General features: G+C 39.4%; 1 pseudogene; it reads left to right on the plus strand.

Moving 5' to 3' along the window:
* Positions 1-4,447: 4,447 nt before the first annotated feature.
* LOC122913347 lies at positions 4,448-5,281 on the plus strand (annotated as a pseudogene).
* Positions 5,282-6,268: the final 987 nt, after the last annotated feature.

Genomic DNA, 6,268 nt, shown 5'->3' on the forward strand with positions numbered 1-6,268 from the left:
TGAAATCAGTCAAGCAGAGAGAGTCAATTATCATATGGTTTCACTCATTTGTGGAGCATAACCAATAGCATGGAGGACAAGGGGCGTTAGAGAGTAGTAGGGAATTTGGGTAAATTGGAAGGGGAGGTGAACCATGAGAGACTATGGACTCTGAAAAACAGTCTGAGGGGTTTGAAGTGGCGGGGGGGTGGGAGGTTGGGGTACCAGGTGGTGGGTATTATAGAGGGCACAGCTTGCATGGAGCACTGGGTGTGGTGAAAAAATAATGAATACTGTTTTTCTGAAAATAAATAAATTGGGAAAAAAAAAAAAAAAAAAGAAAAAAAAAAAATCAAAGAACCAACTTGAATTCTGTACTTATGTTTCTTAATTACCAAAGCATCAAGTGCTCAGGCAGCAAATTTAGCCAAAATAGGTGTGGAGAATTGGTAAGCATTTGCTGGTTTGGAATTAGGTTAGTAGCAGTGGCTTATCTGATAGTTTCGGGAATGGCAGCATCTACCTGTTAAACCCTCTGATCCCAGCGCTTATACCTGTTAAGGGCTCTTTTAGAATCTCCTTTCTTCTGTAGATGCTGCTCTGTGTCTCCTTTCTACCATTAGAAGAGGGAGGCAAACAATGGTAAAGTATATTTCCTATATTGGGCGCCTGGGTGGCTCAGTGGGTTAAGCTGCTGCCTTCGGCTCAGGTCATGATCTCAGGGTCCTGGGATCAAGTCCGCATCGGGCTCTCTGCTCAGCAGGGAGCCTACCTCCTCCTCTCTCTCTCTGGCTGCCTCTCTGCCTACTTGTGATCTCTGTCAAATAAATAAAATCTTTTTAAAAAAAGTATATTTCCTATAAAATTTCCACTAATAGTTATTGGATTATGCAAATGAGCCCAATAGTTGACTTTGACGTGGGCGAGTTCAATGATTTCTAACTGTAAATTGTTGGCGTCATGCTCTTCCATCTATTTGCATCTCTTTGCAAGCCCTTCGTAAGTATTTTACTTACTCCCTTTCTCTGCCAATAATTTAAATGAGGGCTCAGCTCAGTGGGATGAAGACTGGGAAAGAACTAGGCATTGGGGAAACTTCTGGGGGAAGCAGAGCCCAGTGAGACACACATAATTGCTGCCAGTCTGTCACACTGCAGACCTGTGTTTCCTGCTGCTCCCCATATGAGACCCTGTTTCCTCGAGGGATAATGAAAAGAAAGAGCCTCTCAAAATTACTCTAATAGTCTCTTAGGAGGTGCTAACTAGGAACTTGTAATTGTTTTTTGGTAATTAGCAACAGGAAAAAGTTTTCAGAAATATTGTCAACTCCCCAGCCTATACTCCCAGACACAGACATGCAGACACAGATGAAATGGTAATTGGGATTCTGAGGGAGATGACCTCACAGAATCACAAACCCCTATGTCAGGGTCTGTCTACCTATGCTCTGACCATAATGACCACCACACCGAGCCCACCATCCTGGCAGCAGGAAAGAGTTGAGTACCTATTTTCTATTTCAGTTGGAGAGGCACAGTCTGTAATGGAAGGAGGCATATTAGGATTCTGCATAAGTGATCGAGTCAGAAAAAGGCATTCTCTCATTCTGAATCTGGTCCAGTGAAAAAGCACACAGGAAGAACTAATTCCTGAGGAACAGAGTGAGCTAGTAAAGAGGTGGGAGTCCTAGACCCTACTGATGGCACCTAAAGCAATGTGATACAATCTTGTTGGACAGTGATTTTTCTCTATTATGTTCCATTAGCCAACATCTAGTACACCATTAGTTTCTGATGTAGTGTTCAACGATTTATTAGTTGCATGTAACACACAGTGCTCATCACAACACGTGCCCTCAATACTCATGACCCAGTGAGTGTTAAAGTTGATGTTTAATGCAAGGAATAATAAAACCTGATTTTTAAGGTGCTCATGGATGTAGCGGTAAAATCAATTTGCTGTTCAGCTCCGTTTATAGGAATCAAAGACCAAACTTCAGGATTACTAGAGGTACATCTACTAGAGCTCACAATAATGAGTGAGATTAATTTATCGGAATCATCTGATCCTATCCAGAAAGTGTATGCAAACAGTAACGGCTTGAATGAAAAAATTTTCTCTAATCTGAAGACGTTAATAGAGACCATAATTGTCTCTTGAAAACACTCCAGTGTTGGGGTGCCTCGATAGCTCAGCGGGTTAAGCCTCTACCTTCAGCTCGGGTCATGATCTTGGGGTCCTGGGATCGAACCTGACATGCTTCCTTCCCCCTCCCGCCTCCCCTGTCTGCTTGTGATCTCTCTGTCAAATAAATAAAGAAAACACTACAGTCTATTGATTAAAGTAAGGCTATTTTACCTCTTAAATTTAGGGGAGGAACATTAAAGGAAGGACTAACATAATAATTATGTGTTTCACACAACTGTCTGGCTCATATCATTTTGTTTTCACCTGTAATAATATTTTCATTGACTGTAACAAAGGTACCATTCTGGTACATTTTGACAGTCAGGGAGAATATGGGAAATTGCTGTACCCTTCACTCAATTTTGCTGTGAACCTAAAACTGATGTAAAAAATAAAGTATTATTTATATTCTCATAGCAATCCAAAAATCTACTATATTAAAATCACAAAATTTTGTGCCTTACATGTGCCACTTTGCATGTCATATCATTTATGAATATTGCATTGTTACAAGTAATTTTACATAATTCAGGTATTAGTAGGTAAATATGTGATCTAAAATTAACAGTAATTTAGTTTCTAGCCTACAGTATTTTATCATATATTAGTGTTTTATGTCTCCCAATATAAGGTATGATGTGATTATTCAACACTTTCTGTGACTGTTACCTTTATGCTTATGTTCTTGATATAAAAGCAAATGAGTCTTTTTGTTGCATCCTAGCATGAAGCCAGTCTTACACCCATTACACAAACCTTGTGATGGAGCAGGTTCCTACCATATTCTACTGCCAGCAGTGCATCTACATTTATTAAAGTAACTAAAGCTTTATTCATAACTGATATTGGCCTATAATTCTTTACAAATAAGTGGAGACTTGTTACATCCAACACTACAATAACAGAAATCCAAAGTCAAATGACAAAGTATAAAATCAAAATGAAATATAGATTATGTGATGAACACAAGGATTCATTAGTTGCATATAACAGCCAGTGCTCATCACCCCAGATGCCCCCCTTCACACCCATCACCCGGCTACCCCACCCTCTTTCCTTCTGTAACCCTCAGTTTGTTTCCCAGAGTCCCTCTCTCTCTTGGTTTGTCTCCCTCTCTGATTTCTTCCCCTTCAGTTTTCCCTCCCCTCTCCTGTGGTCCTCCCCGTTGTTTCTTAAGTTCTGCATATGAATGAAATCATATGATAAATTATCTTTCTCTACTTATTTCACTCATCTGTGTAGATGCAAATTGTGGGTATTTATCCTTTTTAATGACTGATTGATATTCCATTGTATATATGGACATCTTCTTTATCCATTCATCCATTGAAGGGCAGCTCAGCTCCTTCCAGGCTAGCTACTGGGGACACTGCTACTATGAACACTGGGGTGTATGTGCTCCTTCTTTTTACTACATCTATATCTTTGGGGTAAATACCTAATAGTACAAATTAGCTTTTAGTAGAGGATGGTAGTTTAATGCACTATCTTTGTTACCAGCAATGAAATTAAATATAAAATGGACACTGGACTTAAAAATTCCGAGGAGACAAAACCCTTTAAGCCACATAAAAAAACCCTAAAATCTAGCTTATTTCATGAACATAATAAGCAAAACGTAGGTTATTTCTTGTGAATGCCTCTGATAATCGTTATGAATTTATCTAACAAAAGGCATAAGATAGTAATTTTAGCTAATCCCTTTTCATCTGGAAAGCCCCATTGTAATAACCAATCACTGTAATCACTTTATAAGCGATCCTGGAACATTATGCCCCTGACCTTCACAGGTTTTAAATCTGAATGCTCCCTGGTCATCAACAGTCCTCATATGCACAATAAAGTCTTACTATTTGTTGACTAGGGTGTTTTAATTTTGCGATTTCTGGAATTTTCACACAGCATAACCCATTTCAAGTCCCTGCTCTGCCCTAAGCAGTAGATTCTGACAAATACAAATACTTAACCTCTCTCTGTATCTGTTCTCTTCATCTTTTAGTTACAGCGACAATAGTGCCAGCCTCATGGCTTTGTGAAGCATGAAGTTCTCTCATGAGTGCCTTCACAGAAGTGATTTTACATTACAAAGACTCTTTAAAATAGTTACACATTCAACCTGTGGAAAACTCTTAGTAAAAGAAAAACATTAAGTCAACATTTCTTAGTGGAACTAATAGTTTTAAGTGAAGAATAATGGATTCCAGTTGACATGATACATCTCACCAGGGCCCATTCAGGATCCTTTAGCTCAGAAATACACTCAGTCACTGGAACTGACAAGATGACTGTCGGGGCTCTGGCGGTGGGGGTGATTTCATCATATACTATGGTTGGAATCCTGGGCAATTTTTCTCTTCTTTACCATTACTGGGTGTGGGCCAAGGTCTTTATTTTTTATTTTACTGGGTGTGGGCCAAGGTCCATCGATTTGATTCTCAAGCGGCTGATTATAGCCAACTCCTTGGGCATTCTGCCTAAAGGAGTCCCCACACAATGATACCTTTTGGGTGGAGACATTTCCTCAATGACAAATGTTTTTTGCATGTTCACAGAGTGGGCAGGGTTGTGTCCAAGGGTAGCAGCAGCCTCTGGATTGTCTTCCAGGCCATCATGATCAGGCCTAGAATTTCAGGAAGCTGGGGCTTAAAGTGAACTCCGAAGTACATAAGCACATCCACAGCCCTGTGCTGGATCCTGCCCAGGCTGGTAAACACAATTTTTCTTATGTATATCACCATGAAATGGAGCACAAACAGAAATAAGTTTGGATACTGTTCTTCAGTTCGTCATGACAAAGCCAGAGGCTCAATGCATGCAGAATTGTTACCATCCCCTGACGTGCTATGTTTGGGGCTCAGGCTCTGGGCCGGCAGCTGCATGGTTTTCATCCTGTTCAAGCACAAGCAGAAGGTCCCACATATTCACAGGACCAATGTCTCCTCCACATCATTTGAGTCCACAGCCACCAAAACCATCCTTTGTCTGGTGAGCACCTTTGTCTATCCTCTCCTCCACCTTTCAAGTCATTTTGTCTGTTTTTGATAATCCCAACTGGATCTTCCTGAGCACCAATTCAGTAATCACTGCTTCCCAACTGCCTGCTCATAAGCCATGAGCACACACAGTCTATCTACGTTCTGTCTTGCCTACATAATACAAAGTCCCTCAGCTAGGAGGAAAATGTAAACTGTTTTCACCCAATGTTCAGTCACTTATCCACTCATCCCCCTCAGAATCGTATGAAACAGTGACATTGCAAGAGTGGTGGTAAACACACACACACACACACACACACACACACATTTGTGTATTATAGAATGTGTGTGTGTGTTCAGGCATTTCATGGTGTGTGTTCCTATCAATCTGATTATGATCACCCATCAGGTAATAATACTGGAAAACTATTAGAATGTAAAGTTCTCAATTTAAAATACTTATCTTTATCCTGCCCTTCTAGTTGATCTTAACATACATGAAAGGTATTTTTCACTTACCTAATTTAGTTCTTATGTCCTAGTTGTATCTCTTGAAAAAAAAAGTCTAAATAAATAACATTTATAAAATAAGTAACATTTGACTTTTAACAGGATTAGTCTTTCATGTTTAATAATGGGCGTACTTGGAAAGCATTTACCAACTTATTATGTGTGCTTCATGATACCTGTTCTAGTTTATTCTATGTTGACTTCTGTGTTAGTTCTACATTTTGCTTCCAAGGTGATGTAGATTTAGTATCTTAGACTTCAACCCAGAATTTGCACATTTGTAAATACTAATCACAATATAGTTATTTAATAGTTAACCTCCACCTTGACAATACAAGGTCACTGAATACTAACCTACCTACCTTCTTACAACTAACTTTTTTAGTTGCTGATATGTATTGAAAATTTTTTAATGCATAGCTTATGAGTGCACTGCTCAAATTTCACAAAATGAACACACATGTATATAGATCCGAGGTTAAAAAAGAAAACACTGACAACCTTAAGAGATGTTTCCTCATGCCCTCCCAGTTACCCAAGACTAATCCAAGAGTAACCACTATTATGACATCTAACTGCATACATCGATTTCAGTTCTTTGTAATTCAACTGAATGG

This window comes from Neovison vison, chromosome 7 (genome assembly GCF_020171115.1).
Source record: "Neovison vison isolate M4711 chromosome 7, ASM_NN_V1, whole genome shotgun sequence".
Classification (NCBI taxonomy): Eukaryota; Metazoa; Chordata; class Mammalia; order Carnivora; family Mustelidae; genus Neogale; species Neogale vison.